Below are 16,587 nucleotides of genomic sequence, written 5' to 3'. Positions count from 1 at the left end.
ATAACATATATTATTCTGCTTTATTATGATTATTCATATATCATAACATATATAATATTCTGAACATATCATAACAATTATGGAAAGACGGTTTAGTCTATAAAGTATCAAAAAATTTTAATTTCGAACAAGGATATTACCCGATATAATAACACGTCGTAAACTAACAAACTAAAATAATTATTACAGGAGTCCTTTTCTCCAGTTATGCTTTTAGAAGAACTAGTTATTTTAAGTGACAACTGATGCTTTCTATATAGATAAGTTATCTGTGTTTTTATATGCAATTTCGTAAAATCATAAAATATGAATTTCCATTCTTACAATTTTTCTAAACCAACCGTATATAACTATATTATTTTATAATAATATTCTATGTTAAAATATATTTTATTATAAGAAAGAAACATATACTAAATCAGTTGATGTGTAACGGTGAAAATTACGATCGATGAATATTTTTTTACGGTCTAAAGGTAATATCCTGAATGCCACTCAATAGTACCAGTGTTTTTCTTTCTGGAGATATTTCGGTCAAAGGCAGTTCCTTTTTAAACTCTGAAGAGATACTCCACGAAGCGAATATGACACCCACCAAATTTACGTCCGTGAACTCTCGTGAACTTCTGAACTCGTTGTCTTATCTTTTCTTTGCGGACAATGACGAAGGAATGGCATCCATCGTTGTGCATGTCATTGCTCACCGGTTGTGTCTTGAGTTTACGGGACTTTAGGACACACTCTTGTTTCTTTTTGCATTGCAAATTACTCAAACTAAAATTTAAACGCCCTCGCAATTGAATTAAAATCCAGGCACAGAATGGTGAGGTGCTTTTTCCTGTATGGGATGAATTTCGCTTATTTTCTGATATAAACGATTGTCATTAATGTTATTATTCTATCATTTTACATATTTACTTTAGTTTTGTCAAAGAATCTCATAAATTTGAAACAAGAAAAAAAAATATACAACCATTAATAGCAGAGCGTGGTTTCGATCCACGGACCTCTGGGTTATGGGCCCAGCACGCTTCCACTGCGCCACTCTGCTGTTGGACAGACACTTTTATAAATATTTATAATTCGTTATAAAAATATAGGAATACAAAAAATGTAAGTAAATTTAAAAAATAAATACCATAATGTAAAATATATAAATTTATTCATATATAATATGCACAATTTATTTGAAAATATAAGTTTTATGTAAGTTTGAATTATACAGAATACTATTTTACATAATTACTAATACACAAACATTTTTTCAACGAAGATAGGCAACGCGTCATCGTTATAAAAGTTATAATTGCAAATGTCGTTTCAGATCTTTCATTTGCAGCTTTTGCCCTTTCGCGTTACTATATCACGAAGTTTAGACTAGTTTAAATTTAGTTACTTTGTTCGTATTATATAAAATTAAGATAAATTTAGGGAAGAATGTTTACGTGATTGGAAACAACTTTGTTAAGATGCTACCTGTATATACCCTGAGGCAAGTAATCTAAGCGGTGCAACATAGATTAACCACCTGGGCTGAAGTATGGAGATGCAACGGATGCAAATAAGTATCTTAGTTGATCCAGGTGTGCTCCCCTTTTAAGATCAGCAATCTTAAACTAGCCTCCACCTATATATGTAGTATCAACCGAGCCACGTGCTTCAACTGAAGCTTACCTTATTGCTAGTCCACACTAATACTCCGGTTCTTTCGAACATGCAATTAATTCTATATTGACGTTGTGCATTCAGTTTTTTGTAATTACAGACAACAGGTTTGAAGAAGCTATAGATTAGTTATTGTAATTATTGTTAATTTAAAATATTTATTTAAATTAACATGTCACGTGATTACAAACTTTAATTATGCGAATTAATCATGATACACGCTGCGAATATACAATTGATTTTTTCAAATAATCGAATAATGTTGTTTTCTTACGAAAAGTCATTTATTTTGTACTATTTGACGAATTAAACGAGAACAACAATTTTTTAATGAAAATGTAAGAACTGCTTTTAGTTTGCAATCCATTGAGCAAAATTAATATTCCGATAATCCATTGTCCTGTCAATAAGTGTTCCGATAATACTACTGATAATTTTACAAAAATATACTCAAAATATACTTTGAAAACAATTTATACTATATAGAATACAACAAAATTTAACGAATAACTAAATTATCACCGAGTCCTTCATAAATTCTAAACTAACAAACACCTATCCGCAGCATATTATCACCTTTGAATATTCCATTTTTTTCAGAACTGCAAACGATAGTGTTCTCAATATCCTCGCATATAACTAGCGAGAAAGAAAACACTATCCAATTTCTCTGGCTTTGCACGAGTCTGAAGCTTACACGTTGAGATAACTGTTGGTTCTGGCGAGCAGTAGCAGGCTTTCTATCAGTCGCGATAGGATCACGTTTTAATTTAATGTAACCCTGTCCAACCATAGCCTGTTATAATCGCGTTCCCAGTACACGGCTGCATCTCGCATAGACATGGCCACGTTTCGATGCCGCGATCTTTTAAGCCTCCATAGAGCGTTGGACAAGTACATAAAGCGTAACAAAGTAAGACGCGCGTGCGTGGCGACTCGGTGACTCCCCCAATGCAGTTCCTGGTGACATCTGACTAAGCGTTCTATTTCGACGCACCCTCGGAGGCCGTGTGAGTAATCCCCGGACCGCATATATCCGCGCAGGTGGAACTCGTTCGAGGATTCTACGAGTTTTGGATAGATGGCCGAAAAGTCATGTTCATGCGTGGCACACCCTATAATTATCGTCCCGATATTATTAACCACCTTCTGCCGTTTCCATTTTGGCGTTACCGTGCTACTAACTGGTACACGAAGCGATCAGGAATTGGGCAAAATATTCATGTCAGCAATTGTGACTTAATTCAGGTGAGCATATTAATTGATAATAAAGTCTATAGGGATGTACGATATTATTTATAATGTTTGATTACTTGGGGTGGTTGCAATCGATATTAATTTACTGTTAAGTTCGTCGTTTGATATTGTGCACGGGAGGTGCGAACAGTGAACATTATAGCAATTGCGTTGGGAATTTAAATGACACTCTCAAAGTTTGATTGTTCCACTGGTCTCTTGGGATTTTCTCAGTCTGTCAAACATTTTGGATACAAACTCGGTAACACCGAATAATTTATCAGTACTTAATTGGTAGTATCCATTAAGTGGATTTTTGATAATCTTGTAGGCTTATCAACATGTCGACAAGTATAGAAATAATGAAATTGAATTAGAAGAATTTAATAAGTTAAATAGAAACATGTTTTAACAATTTTCGAGAAAAAATATATATCTTTGTCAATTTATTGAAAAATAGATGAGCTAAGAATTATACAAAAAAAGCTGATCTGTTACAAATTTGTTTCGATAATTTTTGCAATTATACAACAATTATTCACCAAGGCTTTGAATTGTTTTCCTGATTGAGAGTTGCATGCATTAATCATCAATCATTCTATAGAACACCGATTTGTACAAGGTCTAACCGGATCCACGAGTAGCTTCATATTTTGTGCAATTAATTTATCATTTCGTAAATCATGTAGGCGGTGATTTTTCGTGGTACGTCGTTAATATTATTCGTAAAGTATTACGACCAGAGACGCCAGCTGTCTGCGCCGGAATTGAAATCTAGTTTCCAACTGGAACAAAGGAAAACGTTAACAACATTATTTTCCCTCCCACAGAATCCCAGAATAAATGACAACATATTAATGTTCATAACTCATTCTATGTTAGATCTTATGCATTTGGTTACAACATAATTTCTTTACCGTACCCTTAAATTGTTCTACGAGAAATCTTCAAGTTGCTCCCCTTTCATTTTTTCGTTTCGTTTTTCTGTAACAAACATGAACTATATAGAGATATAAATCGTTTACATACTTCGATGACAACTTTTTATAAACGTGTTAATTACAATAATATCATTTTTGGTAAAAGGTGAATACCTATTATACTTCATTCCTTTCTGCTTACATCACGTACGTTATTCAACTATTAATATTTAATTTCGTAACGACACTCTGCCAATGTTTAATAAACATCTCTTAATAACGATATCCGTGATCTGACGGTGGAGGGCGTTTAATCAAGATCGCGGCGTTATCCAAACAAGCATATCTGTACCCATTCCATTCCAGTCCATCTTCGTAATGCAAGCACAATGCTCGATTACTCAAATGCACACTCTGCGCGACCTTGCTCGCCATTATGCGCGCGTACGAACATTTGTATTATCCCGAAAAAAATCGGACCCTTGACTGGTCGGGTGTTATCTCGCTCCGTGGAGCATTAAATCAAAGTGCATACTCTTGTATGGGTGCAACGCAGAATACGAAGCTGCAGCTTGGGTGTGATTCGACGGTGCACTTAACAAGTCGCCCACGTGGCTCGCATCGATCCTGGCCACTCTTTGCATTCGTGTGCTCGGATGCTCTTCTCGTACGTCCGCCTGTATGTGTTTGCGTTTGTGTGAGTGCGCGGGCACGCGAAATGGAGTGCATTTAGAAGAGCGGTACACTGCGTCACGTCATTCCTTTAATGCAAATTCGAGCCGTGGCTGTAACAGAAAAAGGAATCCACGCGTGATACCAAACGCGGATAAACGTCGATGCACGTAAATGGTCACCGCGGAAAATTCTGAAACGCACTCTACTATTCGCTGCACATTGAAGGATGTGGTAGCAACCTCGCAAAAGGGATTCCCCTTTACGCGCACGCAGACCTTGCACGACGAAGAAAGTTCCTTGAAACAAATTAACATTCCGTTTCCACCAGTTTTTGCTGAATGCTTGATCATACTTTTAGGTGGAGGGAAAATGGTTCTCAGGTTCGATTATTTCTCTGATGGAAAATACCGTTCTGAGAAGATTTGTTGATTTAGACGAGTGGAATACCATTGCATACGTAAGATGCAATTACGATACCATTTCCAATCAGCCGCTTATTAATCGTCGTGGGTAAGATCGTACAATTTTGTACGTGTGCAATTTAGGTAATCGTAGGTATTACGGCATGGTAATGCATGCGGTTACATAATGTAGTACGATATTATTTCTTACATTTTGGTGTTACGCGTGTGCACACCGTCACGTGTGCGAAACTTATTTGCAATTGGAGCATTTACATATACGAGAATACAGATTAAATCGATTTCATTTAAGTTCCTGTAAAGGTTATTACAGTGTAACACATTACTTTTCGTTAGTTTACTACGTACTTTATCGTGCTTTAGTTTGGTAAAAAAGAAAATGTACGGAAGTAATGCGCAAAGCCACTTTTCAATTTTTTCGCACACCATGCTGGTACTCATCGTTAATTTCTCAAATATGCGCGAGTATTAACGATTCAAACAGGTTACGCAGTGCACTTGGTTTTTTGGATCGCGTTACTCTGAAAGGGCGTAAAAAGTAGCGGCTCGATTAAAACGGTAGGTGGAACGGTCAACCTGTCAAGCGTGTATGTTTTTCCTTGCTTTTCGTGGAAAATACTTGGCGTAAGGCGTAAGAACTGTTTGCATGGCAAGAATTCGCTCTATAGTATCAATTAGCAAAACTAAAGTGTTGAGGGCTTCGAATAGTTAAAACAGTAAACATATTATATGTATATCGAAAACGTAATTCTATGTATTGTAACATCTTTCCTTCCATCTGCTACAGTAACAGAATATGAAATAATTACTAAAAATATAATTACTCATTTAATTTTATAACCTTCACCTGAAACGTTCATTGAACCAAAAAATGCCACACGTACTGTAACGATAATGACATCATAAGTTTTCCAACGAAAGTGTTTGTTAACGACTTAATAACACAATGCTGATAGGAATTCGAGTATAAAATATTGCATCGCAGAAATTAGAACAGACGATCAGCACGGACGTTCACGCACTGTTATTCAACGTCGATTCTTGGAAGCGTGACGAATTGTTACATCACAAGATTCTCACCGAAAGGGAGTAACTGTCGGAGGGGGCCGGTAAGAAACTGCGAATATGCAAATTTCGTGACACTTAACGAGATGCAGGAATGTGTTCGCCGGATCGCTTTCATCGACAATGCGACGGGAATCGAGAATAAGCGAAGCTCGTCGTGTTATGAGATCACTTTCGTTGGACTTTCTTCACGGTCGAGACAATTTTTTGCTGTTTATCCGCAAGGCGTACGTTTGTACGAGGCACGTATTCGAATCGGTCGGGTCTAAACGTGAGATGATATTCTTTTCTCGATAGAAAGTCTGAATCCAAAATCACGGCAGGATGAATTACGATGCCACGTGCGTAAACCTTGTCGACCGAGCGACGAGAATCGAGGGGACGATTGCCATTTATCGAACTGCCGGTTCGTTAGTCCCTTTTCTGAGATCAGAATGCACGAGAGAAAACGCGTGATTCGTTTAGAATGACAAATGAATTCGGTATCGAACGATGCGCAAATGCGTAGCACGGCTTTCAGCGTGCGACGTGATTTTAACCGCGCCGCCGTTTTCTTGCTTCCGTTAACACTAGCCAGATTGGGAAACGGGAAATTAATTCGCGCCTTCGGCAATTATAAAGGACCGTTCGATTACTGTCCTCGCCGCTGTCATGCCGGTTTTTTTACAACGATTGCAAAATTACACCTTTCTTTCAAGATAACGGTTTCATGACCGGGCCTGTGTGTGCGTTGCTTCTATTAAACTTAATGAGTATCTAGCCATAAATAGTGACTTAACGCTAATGTGATTACGCTTGTGTTCTTAATAACAGGAATTCTATTGACGAAGAAGGTGAGTACGATGGAAACGGTCTCTTTGCGATTCCTGTCTTGCAGGATAATTAAGCCGTGCGTGTATACGTGTTGAAATAATACAGATGTTGAATCAGAACGGTGAATGTGATGAAATTGTAGGACGTGAATAAAGATCGAGAAAGTGAACAAATTTAGCCGGGAGACCGCAAAGTTCGTTCAAAAATTTCTCCTCGTGGAATTCAGCAGGGAAAGTATAAAATATAGTTATAAGCATAACAAAATATAACGAAGAAAAGAAACGAGCAGATTCGTGTTCTGGTTCTTTTATTTTTTCACAAAAAAAGGTTTAAGAATACCTTGCATCGATCTTGTATCGTTAATAATTATATTCCCTGCGGCAAGTCATAAAAATCGCTAGACACTTGGAACAGGATTGTGTTTAAATTCGCGAAAGTCGTACTGCGACGAACCTTATTCCTTCGCGCAGTGATTCTTGGAAGTTCGTTCTTGAGAGGCGGGTGATTGTTTCTCGTGACATCGTAGGCGAGGAAAATATAAAATATTATACCTTACTTATCCGTGATTTTCTTCGAAATCGATTTATAAAACAAGTGTTTTTCATTTTTTCCTCAATACGAGTTGTATGTTTCAAATATATAAATTAATAATTAAAACAATGACAATAATTCATATCTTACAGTTTCTCCGCAGAATAACTAAACACAACTACTACAACTATTTTCAATTTCATCTGCTCGCCATAGGGGATGCTGGAATAAGGAAGCAATTCCAAATCAACAAAAATCAACTAAAAATCGATCAAAATCAAATCACATTTTCGAACGTATTGTAGATTATTATAACTTACGATTCTAAACCTTTGTACCTTTGTATATGAAACCTGCGCCTTTCTTTTCTTTGATAAATATAATTTAAAACGCTGCCTCCTTATTCCCGTAAATCCTTCAATTTTCGGAAATCCAAGATACATAGCCCCTCGACAACGATTCAAAGTCCATGCAAGATGGCCACGATCTTTTTGTCAGGTCAGAACGTTAAGGCCCTATTTTACGTGGAGTGGTTACATTCCCCTTGCAATTAAAGCAATTAGTGTGGTCGTGCGCAAGAAAGGATTGAAAAATCCTAGTAGGTACACGACGCTCAACATTCTCGTTTCTTTCTGTCGTTCCAGGGCCGCTATATGCTCCAAGAAGCTTCTCCCCCGTGATGCTCGGTCAAAGTAAAGAGAGAAGGAAAGGACGTCCGTGTCCTTTATTTTCAGTTGCCAAGGAGAAGATTCTGAGGCGTACGTATCGCGTGCCTTGGGGAAGGACGAGCTTCGAGTGAAACAAAGGGTCCAGATGGTCGGAGGCCCACCATCTTCCTGGTTGTAATTTAAAGCGAGAGCCCACAGGCACCGACTTAGCCTTTCCTCCGGGATAATTTCGACCCTTCTTGACTATGCGCGCATATATACATCTGGCTCGCCTTTCACCCTGGTCTTCCTTTCTCGAAACATCTCTCTGCATTCTACATACGCGCATGTGTAACGCATACACGTGACTTTTGATATTTTCGACGTTCCTGATTGTTTGCAGAGACACACCAGCACCCGACCATACACCGGATAAAACATAGCTGGTATATTTTCATTTACATCCTATAACACGAAAGAAGTTACGAGCATTTCTCCTTTAACGGATATTCCTGGAAACGGGATGCTTGTATTTCAATGACAGCTTGGAAAATGAAGGTGAAGAAACTCTTTGATGTGTCGTTTTTACTTTTTCTAACGTTTCGATTTGATGTAAACGTTACATCTTTCGTGTCGAGGCTATTTCATTTTTAAAATACAAATCAGGCGGTTTCCTTTACACGAACGAAGTATATGAAACGAAACGAGATATATTATAACATGAAAATACGATGAAAGTACCCGTCGTAAATCCCGTTGATGAGAGCTTGCTTTGTAAATTGGTACGATAAAACTTTTCATCGACTCTTTGCCAGACATCGATAGCGGTATGGTTATGGTTCCTTTGAATGAGTAACTTCGCGATGTAAATTCATGCAGAACGAAACTGTAATCTTTGGAAATAGCGTTAAATCCTTTATGACCGACGGTATACTGAAAATTTTACACGAATACGAATAACGGCGAAATTTGATGATGCCCGATAGTATCGATTTCGTGACTTGCGAAACGTTCGAATATAAAGTAGCGTCGAATGATCGTGGCCAACAAAGCCTCGAAAGAACCGCGCGAAGGTGGATTATCCGTCCTCTCTTGCCGGGATAATGATCTGTAGCGGCGTGGTAGTATGTGCTGAATATATATTAATGCTCGTTCTTTTTTCGCTCGTGTAGATAATAGTGGGTTTCGCCGACCTGTGTTGGGAGGGCGAGAAACACAAGCAGAGGGGAAGAAGAACGAGGCGGAAAAAAGCGGAAAAGAAAAACAAAAGTTACATCGTTCGGAACACGGGAGCTCTATGTCGACCTAAACGATGGTGCTCCGACCACGGAAAAATTTTTAATTGCTTCGTGGCAAGAGAAATTATAGGCGGTAAGCAGACGGGTGCAACAACGATCCCCTTTCGGCTGTTATCTGGAATATGTCTAGGAGGACTACCTTTATCGGGTCGCGTGTTTACCAGGCCACAAAATATCCACCTGTTAGACAAACACAACCAGATAACCTGATTCCATGCATTCCTGGTGCGGTCTTTTCGTCTGGTTTACATTGGCGTGTAGATCCGTCACGATATCGAGATACAGAGTACACTGGAGGCGCATTAAAATATCTTTTCGTAATTTTACTTGAAACCTTGGGCATTCGCGCACTAGCCAAGTAATTGCAACATCGTATCCTTCCACTTCTTCGGTTTTGATTTGATGAGAGACTGAGTTAAGTAGCGATGGGTGAACAATCAGATAGTTAACGATCATATAATCTTTTACGTGAAAAGGCATCGGTGAAAATACAAGCGTTGCGTTATCAACGGCGTATCGTGGTACGACAATCTGACGAGGTGGAATCTTGTTTACGTTATCAAAGAGCAGCGATCAATAAACACATACTAATGTTAAGAGATTAACTCCGCACGTCGTCTTTTCAATGGCTTTTTCCCTCACGTTTAAATGATTGTCATAAACAGATCGCGCTTCCGTTCCACGACAAATAAGAGACATTGCGGCTTCTAATAGGGTAATAACGCGACTCGACAAAGATATAGAGACGTTGCCACGATGATTACGATACGTTGGAATGAGTTTTCCAGGAGCCTTTTAATCGTCATGTTCGTCGTAATGGACTAATACAACGTCAGATTTCTGAGACCGAGACGCACCACTGTCTTCGAACCATCTGTTACCGGTTCTTGCGTGTAACACGTTGTAAAAGATACCAGTTAATTATACGGGCATGCACCATGGTTATCGACCATTTCGTTTGCATACACCGTGCGTCCTTTTGATATTGCGTTAAATTTTCTGTAGTCACGTATAAGATTGTAGATGACTGGAATCGCCAGGAATGTTATTGACCGGGATATCGTGTTTGATGCGAATTCACCCTTATTGGAATCAGATTTTAATAGAATCATACTGAATGCCGTCTATGTAGTAGTCACTAATTATACTCAATTTAGTCTTGACATTTAAAAAGAATGTTATTTAGTAAGTAATGTTCGTCGAGGGATATATTAAACTACAATCAGCAAAATGAAGGCAAAAGAAGACATTAATGTAATTGCAGTCATTGAGATATACAGTTTCTGTTGTTGGTAATTACGGATTACTAGGGACTTTTGTTGTTATACTTGTCTTTTCAATCAGATAAATCAGAGGAATAATAAGGATATGATTGAGAAAACGTGATAATGAACTTCCAAGGTAGTTCATAAAAAGGTATTATTAACTTTCGTGGTTTGGTAGTTACTGGTTTACGCTTTCCTGTCTAAATGTAGCACTGACCAAACGCGAAGTCATTAAAGACAACGATGATACAAGACAGCCAGAGTTTCACGGTAGTAAAAATATTTAGGTTTTATTTCGTTCGCATCCCTCTGTTCGCTTGATTTATCCAGATGTTTTAAACAGCATCTTTTTTTACTTCGTAGAACCCTCTTTCACGCCTTTCAATCAATAATCTCGAATTTGTACTTATATCCTAATTAAGATATAATCGTAAGATAAATAAATAATAATAAATCAATAAGATATAATATCTTAATTAAGAGAAAAGAATAAGTATATCTTAATTAAAAAAAATTAGAAAATAAACGATCTTGCTTTACAATTGCTTTCTAATTATCAGTTTTAAATATTGCATAATCGATTGGTAAATGTTGCTACAAAACAGATTCACACAGGTCTTAGTAACATTGGCACTACAAATTAAAGACGCATCAATCATATTCAAGTCCATGTTGAACGTAACGATACACAATTTCAACATTTTCGCCGAGACCTTTGCGATTCATGGTTCGAATGCACGTGCGATGCCTCGTGTCTTCGACGTTTCACCGACAAACCTGGAGGACAACGATGACATTACGTACTTTCTATTTCCCATCGACTTTCGATGGGCAAATTGTCTACCAACACGAGCATGTATAACGTGTCAGGATGTTTCGCGGCTGAGCTCGTTCCTCATTTCCTTTTCCCGTAAAAGGCACGCCCTAAATCGGTGCATGGAATTGGTAATAAATCCAACGTTGATCGTTCAATCTCGGGAACGTCTTGACCTTGGCTGTTTCTCAGGTCCTAGACGGCATTTAATCTAGAAGCAACACGCCGCTCTTCTACTCTATTATTAGAGAAACAGAGAAGTATTGCTTTATTTTGCTACCGGTTTCTTCCGACGTAATTTCACAGTCTTCGAACTAACACAAGTTCGTGAGCAGAATACAAACGAGGTATACACATATTATCAATGGGATTTACATCGTTTCTGAATCCTTTTGAGGAAAAGTTAACTTTATTTTCTTTCTTTTTTGTTTTTGTTCGTGCCTATGATTTTCATCAAGACACGAATTTTAAACATCTGACACAAATCAAATGAAATTATTTTATTTCTTCAGAAATTAATAATAGCCACTTTTCACGATTGAATTGTTAGAAATATCTACAATTTCTATATCCAATTGCGGATGACAACCGTCGCACATCTCTATTGCAGATAATGCATTCACACGAATTAATAAAGACGCAATAGACGTTTGACATCAAACTTACATCAGTTTCAACTAATAAGTAAAATAAAAGAGCCTGCATAAAAAACCTGCAACAAACACAGTCGCATCTGCCAATCAAATCGGAATAATGAGTCGAAGAATAAAGTTCTAGGCCGATGAGATAGGCAATATTAATCGCATAGCAATTATTTTCTATCTGACGTATGTGCCAGCTATTATCCTTATTTCAATATTAAACTCTTATTTTGCAGAAAAATATTTACACTCGCCTTTACCTTTCATGGTTTCTTCGAGGTCGCGAGTTTTCAGAGAATTCGATCGCTTGCGTAACAAGAGGAACGTGCCGATACATTCGGCGTTATCATCGGCCCGATCCCGAGGGAGGCTCTTTAATTCCAGCACGAAAACAGAAACGTTCGTACGGCCTCGACCTGAGCAAAAGTTCGTCGAGGTTGCCAAGCCTGAGGCCGGCCTCCTATCACTATTTCGTTCTCCCTTGCTTCCTGCCTTCCCCTTCTCTTTCTAATGTGTAAGTTCGACTCAGGACTCGAGAAAGGTCGAAGCTAGCCGGAGGTAGTCGACTGGCGTCGAACACTCGCGTCGAGAGCCGAGCGCAGAGGCTGCGAAACGAGTAACGAGCAATCGAAGAGTATCGTCAGTCCCTCACGGTGAGCCGGTTCAGTCGGTCTTCTTCGATCGTCTCTGTTGTTTGCAACACTCGTCCTCGTAGGTGGCTGCATATTGAAACTCCTCTCTTTCTCTCTCTTTGTTGTTTCTTTCGTTTGTTCTCATCGTGTCGAACAAAAAGCCTACGGCAGTGCTGTAAAATTTAAACTAAACATAACCTAACCCAGTCGTGCACAACTCCACGCGTATTCACTGACGAACAATTAGTGCGTACAATTTATTGGTGGACAAGCTTTTCCGCGAGCACGGGGCTGTTCTGTTTGTGGATTTCTACCCTCTGTCTCCTTGTGGATTACTCGACGTCCCGTAACGGGAACTTCTCTCAAAGGTAGGACGACTTTGATATACTTCATTCGCGAGATGTGTCGTATCGAGAATCGTTCGAATTCTGCACATTGTCTCGTTACAAGAGACATTTGTCTTTTTCCTCTTTTCATCGCTATTGAAATTGTAAGTGTCGCAAATAAAATAGTTACGGGAGATTGATCAACCAGTGTTGATGAAACGTCGCCACCGAGAAAGAGACACGGCGAGGCCGGTGAAGACCTTGAATAAAACGTGTTTCGAGCGCTTCTTACCTGGCCGTCGGTTCGAAACGTGCGCACGTAATCGAGGTTACTAAGATCGTTCTAAAACGGCGTAATTACCACGCGAACTATCTTCGAGTCGGCGGACCGAGTCAGACCTTGGCGAACCGTAAGCACGGTGTTTCTCGATGTGGCTGTCTAATTGATCGTAGATTACGATTGAATTGCATTCGGTTTGCATTGAAATTACGTACCACTTTGCCTGGTGTGCCAGGCATAATTCGACATGCATCTAAAAATCGAACGTTCTACATCCCGTGAATGTTATTCCGAAGTATTTCGTGACGTTTAAAGCATCGACGTTGAAACAGAATCGAGCTCAATTTTCTTGGCGTAAAATGGACCGACTCGGACCATCGCTAATGGATTAGTGATTTAGAGAGGCTTAGAGAAGGTTAAAGCTTTTGTATGATGCCGGAAATAGAAGTTATATTTATCGATCAGTCGGTACGTACCAAGTATTCGTACGAAGTGGCCACGTACTGACGTCTGATTACAGCCTGTGATCTATAATTGATGACCGTTTAAATCGCAATCCAAGACGTCCCCCGAGTCCAGCAAACTGCGTAAATAATCGACTTGACTAAGCCCACCGCCCTTTGTGAGGCCGGCCTGTATCATACGAAATTTTCTGCTGCAGTACGTGTTGACATTTATACGACGAGTTCCTTCAGGTTTGAAATTACGCGAAACGTTAGACCCGGCTGGTCAACCAGCCAAATCACGATTACCGTCTACACGTTACATTTAGTTCTTGGACACTTTTCAATGGAGTATTGTTTATATTTTCCTACGGTTATCCGTGTAATTTAAACGGACAGATATGCATTCTGTTTGCTCTTCGGCGGTTCACAGAATTTATTCCGTTATTTTGAGGAAGAAAATTAGGAAGATGTTTTCGCTGACCAGACAGTAGTTTATTGGCGTCGCTTGCATCCATTTTCCATCCGTGTCACCTTGTATTTCACCATTTCAGTCCGCAATAAATTCTACATACCACCGATTATTTTTCACCCCAATCCCTGCAGCTGTTTGAGTTGGCGCACGGAAGGGATTCATATCAACATTGTCACGATGTTTACTCCGATTGTCTACATTTGTCGACATCCGGACAGGTTCACGTTGAAGATCGTTGTTTACGATTCACATTGACCCATCGTGGCAACGTGACAACAAAAAATTTTCGGAGTTCGAAATAACGTCCGTAATTTCTGGATGTGAGTCATTTATGAGCGACTATGAATTGTTGTGTTTATAGAGATAGTTGTGTTCTAATTTTGTACAAGCTGGTGTAAAATTATTTCCCTTAATGCGATAAAAAAGTAGGAGAATTTAAATTTAGTCATCTATGATAAATAAATTCAATTATTTAGATATTTAAGGGCATGGTACTCTGGTAATATCTAATCTCATTCGGCGTACTATTGTTTTATATCATCAAAATATTTATCAAAGAAATTTTCTGTATTGAAAATAACTTGCTGTTTTTCTTAGTATGATATAGGCATATTTCTGTGAAATTTGAATGTTGCTAGTATTTGCCAATTTAATACACATTTGGACAATTGTGATTCACCAAATATCAAATTTTCCTACAAATCATAAACATGATCGAAGTAAAAGAACGATTGGATTATTGATTCAGAGCTTGTCATATGTCTAAACGTAAATTCCTCACGACCCTTTTTATCATATATAAATTGATACAGTAGCAGACACACATTGATAAATTGATAAGTTATCGAGATTCGCTCTGGAATCACGGCTCAATGCCCTCTCTGGCATTTAAATTCATCTGTTTGTCGGCCAGGGTAAACCAAAGCGGACAACAGTTACTTATTTGACCGAGTCTTGCGTATCCACTTGTTCGGCATGAGCGTCGCGTGGTAAACACCATTTGAATTGTCGGGCAAATGTGAACGTCCCGCGAGACAAGCGTCTAAAACTAGTAACAGTTGAAACTTTCTGATTCTCTGCGAATGATTCAGAAGATGTTTCGTAGGGCACCCCATGTAGTCACCATCTGACTAATCTACAAATAAAACGCGAGAAACATCCCTAGCAGCTACTGCCAATTAAGACTCCCAGTTTGTCAGGTCATTCGTAAATCATACATACATTTGACGATGCTTATCAACTATAAATCTAACTAGGTTGAATGCACATTTTTATGTTTCTTCGAAATGTTCCGAATTTCACAGTGTACATACATTTATGCATCCACTTACAGTTACAGGAATATTTTATAAATATATTGTGCGTGTGTGTGTGTGCGTATTATATGAAACACGTTGAAATTTTATTAGTATTGTTATGAGTAGACTGTGGATTTGTATGCGTTTATAGACAATTTAAAAGTGCAAAATTACATAGAATACACATAATATGAAAAAATGTATAAAATAGCGAAAGTGTAGGGCTTTCTATAATATTTTCTAGGTAAAACCATTTTCTACCGAGATTGTGTTTTTTTAATTATATCCTTAAAAAATATGAATCTATATAAGAATCCGTAGTCTAGTTATAGGATTTTACCACCATGTTTATATTCTTAAAGTCTGAAAGAAATCTGAACTGTTGTACAAAAGAATGTTGCTGTATGTTTACTTGCAGACAATATTTTGTAATTTACACATACCTTTTTAGATTACTTCTAAATTTTGTTCATGCTATGACGACAAACGTGTCTTAATACAGCGACAATGAAATTTCAAAATGGTTCCTATAAAAAGTTTTTTGTGATAAATGTTTAAATACTCTCGCGAGCCACTACACAAGATGTTCCTGTATGTATTAACGTAGATGTCGGTGGAATAATGTTCATGCGAATATCTTCAACGGACGTTGCCCCACCGGTTTGAAATTGTCTAGTTTAAAAATGGATCGTGACTAGCCTGTGGAAACAATTATTTAACCGAGCGACTCGGTCGAGGTACCGTTCAGAACGACTAATTTTAAACGCAGCTCCGGCATTTTTTAATCGTCATTCCGTACAATTCATTGGCAATCTTGCAACCAGATTGCGGTTTGGGTTAGATTCGGGTTAGTTTTACAGAGGAAACGTTGTCTCTCATTAAACTTTAATTCAACGAAACGCTTCTGTAATTTCCTAGCCTACGTCGCGTTGGAGTCGTGAATATTCTTCGATCAAATATACCGTTTGTTACTCGCTGTAGGTTTGAGCAAGTATTATGCTGCAACTTCGTAGACGCATCTCTGTTTTTTTGTACGGTTTTTCTTCTGCGTACTCTCCACGGTACAAAGATGTAGATATTTCACTGATCCATATAAGTAAATATTCCGTTCTGTCACAGTTAATTTACGTTCGACTAATTA

At 38.3% G+C, this 16,587-nt stretch overlaps 1 protein-coding gene and 1 non-coding gene across 4 annotated transcripts in view; one reads left to right on the top strand and one right to left on the bottom strand.

The window, feature by feature from the left end:
- Nucleotides 1-979: 979 nt before the first annotated feature.
- Trnam-cau lies at nt 980-1,051 on the bottom strand. The gene has a single exon. It is a non-coding gene; the product is annotated as a tRNA-Met (tRNA).
- An 11,525-nt stretch (nt 1,052-12,576) lies between these two features.
- The window catches only part of LOC117238977 (LIM domain only protein 7), a 156,100-nt gene continuing 152,089 nt past the window's right edge, over nt 12,577-16,587 (top strand). For 2 of the 3 annotated variants that reach the window (XM_033504214.1, XM_033504211.1), the window contains exon 1: nt 12,577-12,992. The gene's annotated coding sequence lies outside the window, so the exon portion shown is untranslated. The remainder of the gene's footprint in view (nt 12,993-16,587) is intronic. The other variant, XM_033504215.1, reaches the window with a different exon arrangement.

The sequence above is a fragment of the Bombus vosnesenskii genome, unplaced genomic scaffold (genome assembly GCF_011952255.1).
Source record: "Bombus vosnesenskii isolate JDL3184/JDL3185 unplaced genomic scaffold, Bvos_JDL3184-5_v1.1 scf7180000013788, whole genome shotgun sequence".
Classification (NCBI taxonomy): domain Eukaryota; kingdom Metazoa; phylum Arthropoda; class Insecta; order Hymenoptera; family Apidae; genus Bombus; species Bombus vosnesenskii.
The sequence above is the reverse complement of the archived record's forward strand: the minus strand, read 5'-3'. Positions and strand labels throughout refer to the sequence as shown.